Here is a 15376-nt window from a genome sequence, read left to right as displayed (position 1 = left end):
AAAAAAAGGGAATTTTTTTTTTTTTTTAAAAAAAAAAAAAAAAAAAAAAAAAAAAAGACAACTTGCTCTTACTGGAATGATGGAGGCCGGGAGTCTCCAATGCCGCCTGTTCTCTCAATGGGTGGCGGAAGGTCAGTGTGGCTCTCGGTGCACTGGGAGCCTGTGTCAGAGTGGGAGCTTTCAGCCAGGACCAGCTGCCAACAGAAAGAAGAGAATTACATACAGTTGTACAGGTTTCTCCACTCTTGACATAATGTGTTCAGCCCCTGCTTTGCTAAATATTCTGTGAGATCTAAGGGCAACCAGAGGAAAGGAAGTGCTTACTGTCTAGTGGCATGGATTCCTGCCAAACTTTCATAAAATCAGGTTACACTCAATCTGAACATGAAAACATCATCAGCTAGGATATGCACAAAATTCCTGCAAGCACTTTTTCTTGTGACTCGTCATTACAGCATTCTCTGAGTTTCCTAAGCATGCAAGTTGTCAGCGTGCCTTGCAAAACGCACGCACACTGTAAGACCGCACACTCAGTCCGGTTTTGCCATGACAAAAATAAAAAGCAAAAGCTGAAACTTGACAGTATGACACTCCAAACATGGTATAACTTCTTACACAAAGACCCTCAAAACCCCTGAAAATTCACAATCTGGTCTGAACCAATCACCAAATCCCAGAGTTGCCGCCATCTCTGTTAAGAGTCTGAATTAAAACCAAAATCCACCAAATCTCAACAGCCATAAACTGTAGGAGGAGGACCAGATCCCTGATGTTCATCATACTTGCGTCTACTTTGTCTCTTAATGTTCCCTTAAGGCAGAGCTGCAGATGGGAAAAGTCATTTTCCAGTCATGCCATGAAAACCAGGATATGCAGTGTGTACTCTTCTGTAATTCATAATGACCTGAAAACTTTTATAAAACTACACTGTTGTAACTATCACCTTCAAAACTCCTCTGACACTGACATTTACATTCATGGAAGCTGAAGGTGCCTGTCAACCAGGGTAGAAGGAAAGGCTGCAGAGCACCCAACACACAGCACTCACATGGTAATAGGTAATTGAAGATATGCTGCAACAATCAATCTTCTCATTACAAACACCAAGCATCTATATACAGCCTGGTGCGTTTGGGAATTATTATATATTCCAGTCCCGTTACAAGGCAGGGTGTATATTCTTCATCTAACAACTAATGCCAGAGAGTATTATTTTTATTTCCTGTCAACATCTTCAACCATTAATAGGGATGCTCCTAGGTAACAGATCACAGGGATGGTCCTGGCACACAAGAGGCTTACTATACTCAATCTTACTTCCAATAAATTCAGGACAGAAAGACCATCTCCATTCAGCATGCCTAGTGTGACATCTTTAATCAGCAGGTAAATAGACTAGAGGAAGAAGAATGAGTCTCTCTTCCTATCCCCACCCTCCTGGTTTGTAGATCATTGTAATACACTGATTGACAGAGGATCTTACATTTAACTAAGATCTGATTCTAGCCACTTATCTACCAGGCTAGTATCTACTTTTCTGTATTTTAAAAACAAAAAACCAAAAAACCCCTTTGTGTTAAAGGATCCTTTTGTATACCCAGGTGAAACTGTTAATTTTCTTTTTTTAATCTTACTAGTGCTGGAAAAAGCTCGTGGCTGAAGTGTACACCCAGGAACCAGACAGAGTGGGTCCTTTCTCTACCAATAATTCAGTAAATCTTTTATAAGAAAATCAGCATTTGTGCCTCAGTTTCCTAACCCTGAAAGGCAGGATACTACTGATTTTGCACAACTGAGATTAAAATAATGAACACGCCTAAATGCAACTTAAATCCTAGGGTAGAAGAACCATACACTGGGTAAAGCACCAGTACAGAAAAACAAACAACGTGCTCTGGTCCAAGATTCCTTTTTATTTATCTCTGCAAACAGAATGTGGTGATTCCCAATTAGCAGTTCCAGTTCTAACTCAACTTCACCTGCTAGATTAAGTGGTTATTTTTTATTAAAAAGCATAACGGTGGAGAAAGAGATTCCAGTCGTCTACTATTCAAACCAGGAAGACAGATGACCAACATGAGAGGTTTTGCCCAAAATGAAAATAGAATTCCACCAACTGAAAGACTTGGTTAGTATTTTAAATGACTGTACAAAAATTAGTCTCCCATTAAGCTGGGCATCCCGTGCAGACAAACCCCCCCCAAGGACCGCCTGCACTTCAAAGAGACACGATCAAGAAAAAGGCAGGGCGGCAGCATTGCCGATACCACTGTACTGAGAACAAATCGAGGCAAAATGAAGCAACTTGCTCAGCCTCCCACAGGAGGTCTATAGCAGTCCTGAAAGCAAATTCAGACTTTGCACATCCTAACCTAGTTCCATACTTTCCTTGCTATATTTTGAATGTTTTTGCAAGAATGGGGAAAAAACCCCCGCCCAATCAGAAAGGGAGCTAAAACCGATTCCTATATATCAACGGTCCACTGACCACACACAACGCTTCCTGGCCACTGCCAACAGAAGTTAGACTTGAACCAGTGACCTAGAGGTGAAAAGGTTTATATCCTATTACCAATCCCCTGAGATATCTAATCACTTTGCTGAGTCTCTTTAAACAATATGATTATAAGGTCTTTAATTAAATAAATGCTCAAATAACGATATAGATTATTACCTTTCACTAAGAGGCACCAAGGTCTCAGCTTCCCTCTATTTTTAGCTGTGGAAGAACTAGCCCTATATAAGAGATTCCAACTATAATTGGTTAATTTATCAAGGACTAATTCTAATATAATCATCAGATAGATGCTAGCTGTTAAAGAAGGGGATGGAGAAGGAGAGGGAACAGGATAGGAGGGGACTGGTATTCAGGATGCAGTATATTACTCCTAAGAGCATAAATATGAGAAGGCAAACACACACAGACTGTCAAAAAGGAACTGCCTGAAGACAAAACAGTTCTCCAGCACCACAATGGAGTCAGCTGCATTATTCAAACTCTCTTATCACCAAAGCAAGAGCAACAGAGGAAACACTGAAGGGAAAAATAACATGAGCTTTCCTAATAACTTGATAATTAAGGTTTCTTTCTTTCAGGTGGGGAAGTTAATGGGAGATGTTTAGCAAGCATGCTGGCATTATGGAGATGCAAGAATGTCTCTGAGCCTGGCTCATCCCCTGAGGAATCTTCATGCAAGTGCTTTCACTAACGAAAATCAAACCAAGGGATAAAAAGAAGAAAAAAGAAAAAAAAAAAATAAACTGGGTGTAGGCAAGATCTATACATCCCCTCACCCTTCACATTCTAAATTGTATCAAGCTGTGCAAACAAGCACCTGGCCCGAGTTATTTGAAAGCAGGAAAACATGTTCCTTCTTTAAGCCTTTCTGCTGATGGCAACACCTGTCTCAAAGATGCGCTCAATGCAAAAAGAGAGACGAGCCAACAAGACAAATTCTTTCCACATTTCAGGATATTTGTTTTTAGTATTTCCCTGCTTCTGGAGGAAGAAGTCTTGGCAATGCAGAACCCATTATGAAGGCAAGCCCACTGTGCTGACTGAGGTTGCAGATCATCTTGGAAGTGCTGCTGAGCAAAAGCAAAATCCACGGCAGCAAAGCAACTACTTTGTGAATATTGCCCCTGGGCTGTGATTTCCTGAGGGATAAAGCACTGGGTACCCGCTTCTTATTGACCTTCAGTGGGATTAGAGTCACAAACAGCCTCAGTCTATGCCATTACCATTATAAAGGGAAGAGGGCAGCAGAAATTACCGATATTAATCTTTCAGCTGCATTCAGGAAATATACCATTTTAGACTTGAATCAGCTCACTACCAGATATAGTGAACTCGAGATACATTCCAATTCAAGAAAAGATACTAGCAATATCTCCTGTTTCCGAGCAGCTTGTTAATCCTAGATGAAGGTCTTTCAGATTTCAAGTAGTAAATCATAAGCACAACAGCCATGATAACGCAGTGGCCAGTGCAGAACTTCTCATGTTTACCTTCCCAAGCTAAGATCCATGCTGCGCTGGCTGTACTGCTAGTTGCAGCCTGGCTCAGGCATTTCCACACAAAGTACGCTTACTGTCATTTATACACATCCTTTGGGGTGAAATTTTTGCCCCCAAGGAATAATAATAAATAAATAAATAACCCAAAGAGTGTAACAGTTTAAATAGGTTGCCTAACATGATCTTACTCTTATGATAACCAGGACCTGAGAGCTCCTGCAAGAGGACCTGACTTCAGAGATTTAAGCAAGAGAGCTTGAAGCAATTATGTTGTTAAAACAAGACACAGACTGTCCAGATCTATGTCTGGTTACAAGTGAAGCACTCAGCCTTCATCAAAGCTTTCATTCTTGACTTACAGATCTCTGTGTTCAAGAGCACTAGAATATAAATGGATGGCTGCAGACCAAATTAACAAAAACACCAGAAAAGAGCATTAGAAAAACATTTGTTGTGCTAGAAAAGAAAATCTGCTGTAGAAGACAGCACGTGCAGCAAGATTATTAAGACTGCACTGTCTAGCTGATTCTTCCCAAACATCAAAAGGATCAGAAAGGCAGTATAATACCGAACACAATGGAATACTGGACTCAGCTGGAGCTTCGTAGTGAGTTAGCAGCCCTGCCTCTTTCCAGGTACCTCGCAAAAGGCCTTCAATTTGATGAGGGTTTGACGGTGACTGCAGAAAAGGAAGAATTCTGCAGGGGTGTACACTTGTCGACAAAATTCACATGTCACTGCCCTGGCTACATGTGCGGGCACACAGAATTGCTGCTCCCTGCTTTGCCGTGCTAGCTAGGAGATCCTCATTTCTTCCAACAGTGAGGGACACTCTGTAAATCATTAAGTATCCTATCAGCTTTAAGATCAATTGTGTCCTTTTCTTTGACAAGCTATGGTAGGAATAAAATGCTCCAATATTATACCACTTTGAACAGAGAAGATAACGCACTATTGGACTCCCACATTATAGACTTCTCACTGTGTTTCTGCGAGAAAAGTAGTGTTAACCCCAGCTTCCTGGCCAGAACCCATCAAGCTTCTCCTGCAGTTTCGACTGCAGTAGCATTTTAATCCATTTCTTTACTTGCACTGTGTCGGTACTGTGTGCTGTTCAAGCGCATGCCTCTGGGCTGTAAAACAGCTGTTGGGTTCCACCCCAAAGGACTGCATTTCAATGTGAAATGTGGATGTCTTCTGTGTGGTGCACATGGAGGAAGTTAATAAAGAAGCGTGGAACTAATTGCAACTGTTGATTCAGTTCATTCCGTCATACTGAAAGCTGTTTGTTTTTTCAGCTGAGGTCCTACCATCACACTCACTACTAAATCTTTCCTAGGAAGTGGAGAAAGCATATCAACCCTGGCATGTTAGAAAAGAATCTTAAGTTCTTCTGATATCCCCAGTGATTCCCACACAGCCACTTCCAATTCACGACAGTACAAACAACAGTGTACTGTGCAAGTTAGCTGCTCTACGCTGCAGTAACAAAACATGCAGCCTATTCATTCTGACAAAAGGTGCACGTTTCCTTCTGTGCTAGAGAAGGTTACCCACCCAGCATTGCTAGGCACCTGCTAAGAAACAGTTATCTTGGAACTCATTTGCAGAAGTAAGTGTTCAGTTCACTGTCTGTGTCAACACTGCTCACTTCAGCAAATAGACTTCCAATCTCAAGCCCTAGTCCAGGCACAAAAGCAAACGTCACACCGGTCCGTTCTGCATGTTGTAAGCAAATTCAAGTGATGGAAGAGCAATTAGCAGGAAGATGGCCAGACTCTCAAATGCAAGCAAAACTTAAGCTCCCCAGTCAGAGCCAAACAGTGACACCAGGCCAGTGAATGTTTACAGTGTCAGGAGAGCCTCCTTTTCTTCCCATTATTGCTACTGATCTTCAGTGAGTCCTTGGATCAAATGCTCCACCCCTCTGTAGCTCAACTTCCCTTTTTCCTCCTCTACACCACATTTGCTTATGCTTTTCACTTAATTATGGCAAGGACTGCCTTTTATAGCACTCAGCAGACATCTTAAACTCACACAGGCATTAAGCCAGCTCAAGGAATCAGTCTGTTCAACTTTCATGGCTGAAGACATCAGACAACAAGAACCAGACTGGGAAGGGCAAAGAGCGAACATTGGTACGCTCTACTCTCATATTCTCATCTGGCTAAATATTTATTAGTCTGCCAGCATGAAAACTACAACATTTAAATTCTCACTGTTACTGAGAGCAGCAGCAGCTCTTGGCATTTCCCTCAGCTCAGGGAGAGGAGAGGGCCTGATAACAGTAACTAAAGAAATACCCCAAAAGAGCCATTTGTATTTTTGACAGCAACTTCAGAACAGCCACATTCATCTACAAGTTGAAAGTAATTATTTCCTATAAAGTCACAGACATCTCAAATCCCAAGTCAAAGCTTCAGAGACATAGCCCATTATCCACACGAAGGCTGCTCCCGAAGGACCAATCGCACAAAAGGACTTACTGATGAGGCCCTTTATTCCACCAGGAATTCTGTCAAAGGCAACAGGACTCCACATTGCTAGAAGGCCTGCAAAAGCCTATCAGGAATGTGATGTTTATTTTAGTAATGAGAAATTGTCTATGCCGGGTAGATTAGGCTTCCCCCTTTTTTCCTGCTGAAAACTACATTTGTTGGGGGTTTGGTCCAACCATGGAGCAAGAGATACTCAGAGAATACCGGATCAAGCTTATATAGCCTGGAAATCAGAAGCTGTAACAGGCTAAAAGGAACAACTTTAAGAAAACTGTGGCTGCCAGGTAAAGGGTGACCTTCTTCAGCGTTCAGAGACAGAAAGATGCAGACTGGGTTTCAAAATAAAATTGTCAATTCTATCTGTGATTTTATCATCTGCCACCTTCTATCATTTTAGAGAAGATACTGTATCTTCATGAAATATACTATCTCAGATCACTCCCAGATTCTGTTAAGCAACTCAGGTGTTTGTTTATGGCACGGTATAGCAGGCTAGCTGTGAAACAAATTCAATTTCACTGACTGCCACTTCACAGCAAGTTCTTTTTAAGCACAGGATTAAATGCCTCTTGGAGAACACATGGAGTAAGAACGGGAGGGGAAAAAAAGGATCTGCAATCCTGTGCTGCTATTCCCATGTCTCACCCTTCCAGATTTTTTCAGCAGGTTGGTAACTGTTTTTCTGAGAGCTTACGCATTCCTCACCCCAGCTAAAAACACGTACCTGTGTACATCAGAGCAATGCAGAGACCCGAGTTGAGTGTACCCATGCTTCTGCAAATGATATTAAGTACTTCTGCCACGTGACTAAGGAAGTAAGATTTCCTTACTTACAGGCCTTTCCTCCACCTGGTGCTGATCACAGTTAGAAATAGGACAGCATCTTTCAATTTAAACTTGGATTAAATCTAATTTGAGAATTCTTGTGCAGATCAGACCAGAACTACCCAACATTACTTTAGCAAAGAGAAGACCATAAGATCATAAAACTTTGAAGCTTCCTCATTCAGCACATTCTTTCATTTTTTCTTCAAGTCCCCCATCCTTCATGGTAACCTGGCTGCTTCTTCCCCATCTCTTGCTCATAAAGATCCTAGCACTCCAGCCCCAGCTGCCCCTTAGAGGAATCGCATTCTCCTATACTAGGAGTCAGATCCTTCCCAAATAATTCATTCAGGTACCTTAAAGCTTAGGAATGTTTTCAGTGATCCTGCCTCCCTTCTTTACAAGCTCTAAACATTATGGAAGAAGATACAACATTGTGTTAATACCCTCTTCACTTTAGGTCAGATTTCATGCACAGCTATTTTCTCCTGTGTGATGATTCAGTCTACCAGCAGATGAATGAGGATATATATAATCTGTGAAGAGGAGAAACAGGTCCTGAAATCAGCTCATTTTATAGATAAGAAATCAACAAGTATCTGCTTCTGTGGATTTTCATTCACTGTCTCAGTTCTGCGCCGAAAGGCAACAAGGCACTTTGCTGAAGATCATTTAACAATCCTGAAGCTCCTGTGTTGCTTTGCACGATAGAAGACTAAATGGTTCTACCCAACAATTTTAATTGCAATTGCAAATACAGTGTCTAAAAAGCTTACGTACAAACCGGGCAAGTATTATCTGCTGGCACCCAGATAACAGAGAATGTCTCAGTTCTGCGCCGAAAGGCAACAAGGCACTTTGCTGAAGATCATTTAACAATCCTGAAGCTCCTGTGTTGCTTTGCACGATAGAAGACTAAATGGTTCTACCCAACAATTTTAATTGCAATTGCAAATACAGTGTCTAAAAAGCTTACGTACAAACCGGGCAAGTATTATCTGTTGGCACCCAGATAACAGAGAAGGGAAAAAAAAAAAAAGAGAGAGACTCACACAAGGCTATGACATCACTGCCAGCCAATAGGCAATAGTGCACATTCCCAGCAGCCAGTCAGGGAATTGTTCCCAGATGTTGCAAAGCCTTCCTAAAAAACACAGATAACAGCCAACCGACTTTGTGCAAACTGCTGGCAGAGGCCACTCGGCTAGCTCCGAGCTGGCAGCAACCACAAGCCAATTCTTTCCACATTCCCGGCTTCCACTGGGAGGCTGCCCTGGGCCGTGCAGAGAGAATAGAAAAACATTTTAAGCTTTTGCAAAAAGCCTGAAGGTAACGTACTCTCTTCTGTGCAAGCTATTTTTCCAAATTGCCCAGTAAGGACCTGAGCCTGAAAAAAACACAAACGCGTGAATAATTTCACCCAGGTAAGCAGTCCCAAAGAACTCAAAACAACTTATCCCCCGAGAAAAATTGTATCCTATGTTTTATATGTGTGTGTGGGTATGTGTTAGCAGAACAGGCACATGTATCAGCTATTTTTTGCAGAAGACGTGTTTGTGTATACGCGTTTACAGTAAAAACTACTAGAAGAACTCTGCCATACAATTAATGTTAGTCTCTATATTGTTGGAAAACCTAAAGGTCAACCACTGAAAAGAAATCTAGTAAGTAGCAGCCCTCTGTCCCAAATTATTTAGTTCTTAAAAAAACAAGCAAACAAACAAACCCACAACCACCCCAAAATCAAAAGGACAAGATCTAAGATGCAGAGGAGAAAAACAAGCAGGACACAGGAGGGATGGGGAGGAGGTTTAAATAGTTAATTAGGAGCAGTGATTCTAATTCAATACTAATCTAGCTGCGCATCGAGTTCCCAGGGCAGCAAAAGTAAGCAACAACTAAAGACTTGCAGATCCTCCCTTGAACATTTTCCCCTATGGAAATCAGTCCTGCATATGACACCAAGATCAAAGTTCCTACCTATGACAAATAGAAGGATTCAAATGTTATTAAAAAAGATGAAAATCTTAAATTTCTAAATGTCAGTCATCTTGTAAACTTCAAAGTACCCACTGCATCAGTCAAGAGAGGAGGTGCGGGGGAAGAGACAGCTAAGCTATATCCTGTGCACTTAATGTTCCAATTTTAAATATGCCATCTTGATGTGAAATACACACATATACACTGCAGTAATTTACAGTGAGGACGACAATTATCACAGATGGTTTTGTGAAGGAATCCCAAGCTGTCTGCTACCAGCTGATCCACATTTTATAACACGGGAGACAAAGAAAGCTCAGGCCCATCACGTTAAAAACCAGAAAAGGAAATAGCCCTGCCCAAAACACAGTTCTTCCAAAAGGTAAAGACCGACCTTGCTAGCCTTGAAATATATGTATGCAATTATCTGTTAAGTTCCAGTGAATAGGATATTAAAGGGTTCGAAACTGTGAACAATTAACTTACAGTAAGATTTACATAAAACTCCTCCAGTAATTAGCAGCAAATAGAGGCAGATAAGCACTGCAGTTTTATGGGTGTTAGTGTGGGGAAAGTAATTTGCAATTTGTAATGCAGGTCAGACACAGATGTTTCAGCTGATTGTTCAGCAGAGAGAACAGCCCTTGTCAACATCATCTGCAAAAGGTGCGCTATATGATCTCTGAGAAGAGAGCTATAAACTGCATCCAAACTAGTGGGATATGCATCTAAATTTGGAAACAAGCTGATGGGTGGGAGGGGAGGAGAGAATCTAAGTCTCTTGATGCAATATATATCTATCCATACTACCTGCAACAATCTACCCTGTCTCTGCCTCAGCTGAAATAGATGGGTTTATAATGCATTATGTCATTTGCTGCTGAGCAACAGAGTCTGTGAAGAGCCTACGCTGGTATAGTGCTCACAAAAGGCTCTGCAGTACTAATTCTCTGAAACAATTAATTGAAGCCACGCATCTAAATTTTGCTTTTAGATCTTTGCAATAGCACCATTCTCACTATTAGAGACTTGGCTACTGACTCAGACTGAACTGATTCTTGTGTGTTAAGTTCCTGGGTCGGCATAAATAGTGAAATTGTTTTTCTTCTTAATCACTGAACTAACATTATTTCACCTACGGAAGAAAGGCAAATTGAACTCATTCTTTTCCTAAAGAAAGCACATATGAAATGAAGGAGGGATTGTGTTCTGACTTGGGAAAAACCAAATTTGTCTTTATATTGTCTATTAAAGGTAGATGAGAAACTGCCTTAGTCTTATCATTAAAGAGGATGATGTAAGTATCGGAAAAGTTACAGAAAAAGCAGTGAATCCATTCACAGAATACTTGACACTGCAGTGGACCTCTGGAGATTATCTAGTCCAACTGCCCTGCTCCAAGTAGGGTCAGCTACAGCAAGTTGCTAAGGACCTTGTTCAGTCAGGTTTTAGATATCTCCAAGAATGAAGACTGCACATCTCTGGGCAAGCTGTGGTTTACCACCCTCAGAGTAAAAAAGGCTTTTTTATGTTTGAACGGAATCTCCTTTATTTCAATTTGTGCCTATTGTCTCTTGTCCTGTCACTAGTGCTGTTGAGAAGAGTCTGGCTCCGTCTTCTTTACTCCCCCCATCAGGTACTGATACACATTGATAAGATCTCCTCAAGCCTTCTCTTCTTGAGGTTAAACAGTCCCAGCTCTCTCAGTTTCTCCTTGTATGCCAGATGCTCTTGTCCCTTAACCATCTTCAAGGCCCTTTGCTAGACTTGCTCCAGGGTGTCCAGATCTCCCTTCTTCTGGGGAGCCCAGAACTGGACACTGCACTTCAGATGTGTCCTCACTAGTGCTGACTAGAGGGGAAACTGTCAAACTGCTGGCAATGCCCTTCCTGATGCAGCCCAGGATGCTGCTGACCTTCTTTGCTGCAAAGGCCCATCGCTGGCTCACAGTCAACTTGCTGTCCACCAGGACCACCATTAAAGGTTCAAGAAAATAAACGTTACGTTCTTTAAAAAGCTACCTTCAAGTTAAACTTGCCCATACACTCATTTTAAAAAACTGGCAAGAAGGAAGATTTTAAGATTAAGTAGTCAGACTATAAGATATCTGCCGCCACTTGCAGAAGACTTTCTACATGACCTTGAAGGGAAAGAAAAAACCCACATAAAAAACTTCTGTGTCTCAGTTCCCACCCATAATGTGGAAAAAGCAAACAGTTATGACATACAAAGAAAATACAAGATTGAGGTCTCTGGATCAGCAACTGTGTCTCCCACCATCCACATGTACAGTGCACAGCACAAGGAGAAAGAAAGGAGAGGAGACATTGATCTTGGTTGTAGCCTCCAAGAAAAACTCTAATGTAAAAAATAGGAATTGGTGGGAAGATTTGAAACAAGGTACAAATCCTTGGAGCAAGGATTCTGCATTCTTCTACAATTGGAAAGCAGCCAGCAACCCATACTGGAACAGGAATCACAATAAATTGAGTTCATTCTTAAAATGCATTTCAGAAATTGTAACGTTTCTCTGAAATTAAAATAGTAACAGTCACAGAATTAAAACATAACATTTAGCTCGTGTGTGTGTGTATACATATATATATTCTTGTTCTGATCTTACTGTTCTTTATATTTTCCTGTTTTTCAGCTGGAAAACAGAAAAGGCATGTATTTTCATATTTCATAGTATTTGAGAAGCTGGGAAAAGAATTCAGCTCTCAACTTGAGATCAAATGCCCTTGGGTTTTGGTTGGAAGAGGGAAGGAGGAAGAGGTTAAAGAATTGTGATGTAAAGGGGAATGAAAAAATCCACATCCTTATTCATGTGGAGTAGTTTGGGGTTGGGGGGTTGTTTTTGCTTAAACTCCAAGAACGTTGGCCCTTGTTGGAACAACCTGAGTCATATTTTGCTGCACAGAAGAGCCTGAATAGTATATGCAAGTTCAGAATGAATCATCGGTGTATTAAATCACCAATGCAAAAGATACATTCTTTAACTAGACCGCATAGATAAAAACAAACACTACCATGCTCCTGAATGCATTGGGAAGAAGAGACCCAGTTCAGGGATGCAGAAGGCAATCCAAATATCAGCCTGTTGTTTGAATAAATATTTATCAGTTCAGCAGCATGGGAGAAAGGGTAAGAAACCAGGAGGAAATGACACTGAGGAGCAAATACAGTGCAAGAGTTACATACTGAGAAGGAGGAAAGGGGTTCTCAGGGTTAATTTGCTCTCCCGGTAAGAGCTACTATTCATTTCTACCCCTTTCCTTTTAAAACAGATGCTGCTCTCATGCTATGGCAATATACATGACATCTTCATAGCCTTTTTTTATCTGAAGCTTTTGGGATGCTCTCTTCAGCTTGTTAATTACACATGAAATCCCTTTTTGTACAATCTATTCCCATACTGTCAGAACACCGTGCTATAGCCCACAGTAATCCTTGGACTGAAGACAAAAACAGCACCACCAACATTCATAGCTCAAGCGTATCCTGAAAGTAGCATATTCAGCAGCATTGAGCCCTTCAGCCATCTCCAGCCCCTCAAAGAGAAAAGGAACTCATGCCACACCAGTAGCCATTAGCACGTATGTTCAGCCATGACTTGGAGAAGTTAACACCATCAAATGTTCAGTTCCCGCACAAGAATGGACATAAGCCAATAACCTCATTAAGAAAGAACCTTGCGCTGTCTCCCACAGCACTCTAGGTGGACCATCAGGTCTCAGTGACCACAGTTGTTTGTTTGTTTGTTTGTTTAAACATTAATTTTATTCTCTAATGCCAGTGATTTTATTCTAGAGAATGAGTACTTCTTTTGACAACCAATTTACTCCTCCATGGAGCACAACGCATGGGGATCTTCCCTTCTTTGTGAAGGCAAGTAGGCAGATCCCGGGTTGTGTTCATTTCTTTCCCTTGAGCACTGCCCAGCAGTGCAGGTTTATATCAGCATAACTTTGCTTTGAAACACTCATCGATTTTCAAACCAAGGCATTTAGTTGCCTAACACCCACTGCTGGGTGGAAATACATGGCTAAGTTCTACGAACAGCTTTGAAAGTCACACTGGTTATTAGTCAGCTATTGCTGCTGAGTCAAAAGGTTGGAGCACAAAGGCCAAAAACAAGGTATGGAGGTCCTAAAAAAAAAAAAAGTAGCTTTTCCTTTTGAATGCATTTCGCAGTGACAAAACAGCTAACTTTTAAGAGAGTACAGACTGAAGGGAGAACATTCTCCCAATTTTTAAGACCTCAATTTAATAGAAAATCTAGTAAGTGCTTAATATTCTGTACACATTTGGGTGTGTAGGAGGACTAAGGTTAAGTTCATACATTAGAAAGCTATGTGCTTTGCTTGCCTAATACTATGAACCTGTTGGGACTACACAGTTGCCAGAGTCTGAGTGTCTTAAAATTGAAAGCAATCAATAGAGCAGAAAGAAGTGATAATATTGTATGATACAGCTGAGCTCAGTTCATCTGCCAGCCCTTGCCCTCACATGAGCAATGTTTTCAGCTGCTTAGAACCCAGCAGGGACTGTATGTGATGAACCACAAGGCATCGTTACTTAAGAACACTCTCCTAATCAAACTGATGTTTAAAAGATACATTGCACTTTCCTTACACAATAATAGAATGTGCACATGCACTCTACTGCGGGCAACAGCATGCAATCGATACTGTATTTGGTTTTATAGTGAAAGCACATGTAATCCTGTCTACAAGAAGCCAGGCTTAGAAACTTCAAGCTACCCAGCACGATTACATGCAAGGCCCAGACAGATTTCCTTATCCTGAGTAACTTCAGTGACTGAGATACAGAAATATTTTAGGGGTACTGGTTGTAAACATGTGAGCAAAATCTTCAACTCCTAAAATCAGCATAGGACTGGAGAAATAGATGGAGACATGGCAGTTCATTCCAGCTGAGGATCACAAGTAGCCCCAGTTGTCCTAACTGTGCACTTGGAAAAAACTCTTGTAAACCTACTTAACTACTACCACTTTCTTGCTTACCTTCATCCTACCAGAAGTAGGAAGACTGCAAACATATAATCAAACACATATCCAATGCTGAAAGGCTGTCCAACGTCTCTAGTTACTTCAGCACAGTTCTCATATCATGGCACTATGATTTCTAACCCTACTTGCATCACTTGTTGAAGCCAAGCCCTTAACAAACAATCATTTCATACTCCAGTCAAACTTGAGTTTTGGGGAAAACAGCAAGCTGGCTGTTACATTTAACCTTATGTTGTGGGACAATTTTTTAAATTTATTTTTAAACAAGGATTAGAGCTTGGCTCTTACTGGTTTCAACAAAAGGTAAGCAAGTAAATGTTTTTAGAAGTCCAGCCTTATTTTGTGAGGTTTTACAGCACTATTTCAGAGCCCTCCATCAGATTCAGTAATACTTCGGAGGCAAGGAAGAGAGACAACAGTGGGAAAGAAAAGACAACACAACATGTTACTAACATTAAAGGTTTCATGTTTAAGCCACCTTTTCAGCCCTGCACACCTTTGTGGACTTCACTCTAATTTTTAAAACAGATTACTTAATAACAGGATGTTACAGATATAATGAAAAACTAAGGCTTTGCTTCCATGTAATTTGAGATTCAAGACACTTCTAAAAATCAGGACCCATGTACCAACTACCCTGCTACTGTGCCCACTGTATCAAACAACATATGCATACAGACACATGAGCCAACATACCCAGGACACCACTCTTCCATTGAAGCAAGGTAGCTTTGCATTGTCGTCTGAGATCTCCTCCTTTACCACCCTGGGGAAAAAAAAAAAAAAACAATAGGAAGAAAATCAAGAGTTTGAAATCGCATCAGATCAGAAGGGACAGTGGTTTTCTTAAATGGTCCAGCAAAAATACAAATTTTTACTAAAATGTTGGTATCAGCAAGTCTTCTATGTTTAAAGAATATGTGACTATTAGAACAAAGGAAGCAAGTAAAAATAAAGGGTAGAATAGTACCTTTCCAGACAACCATCCCAAATTGGTAGGCACAAAAGTAATTACAAGCGTTT

General features: G+C 40.9%; 1 protein-coding gene across 1 annotated transcript in view; it reads right to left on the bottom strand.

Annotated features, from left to right (window-relative positions):
• The window catches only part of DVL1 (dishevelled segment polarity protein 1), a 65789-nt gene extending 50673 nt beyond the window's left edge, over positions 1–15116 (bottom strand). Inside the window, exons 1-2 of the mRNA XM_009274176.1 lie at positions 15050–15116; positions 73–194 (exon numbers count right to left, since the gene is read on the bottom strand). The gene's annotated coding sequence lies outside the window, so the exon portion shown is untranslated. The remainder of the gene's footprint in view (positions 1–72; positions 195–15049) is intronic.
• Positions 15117–15376: the final 260 nt, after the last annotated feature.

The sequence above is a fragment of the Aptenodytes forsteri genome, unplaced genomic scaffold (genome assembly GCF_000699145.1).
Source record: "Aptenodytes forsteri isolate BGI_AS27 unplaced genomic scaffold, ASM69914v1 Scaffold16, whole genome shotgun sequence".
Classification (NCBI taxonomy): domain Eukaryota; kingdom Metazoa; phylum Chordata; class Aves; order Sphenisciformes; family Spheniscidae; genus Aptenodytes; species Aptenodytes forsteri.
The sequence above is the reverse complement of the archived record's forward strand: the minus strand, read 5'-3'. Positions and strand labels throughout refer to the sequence as shown.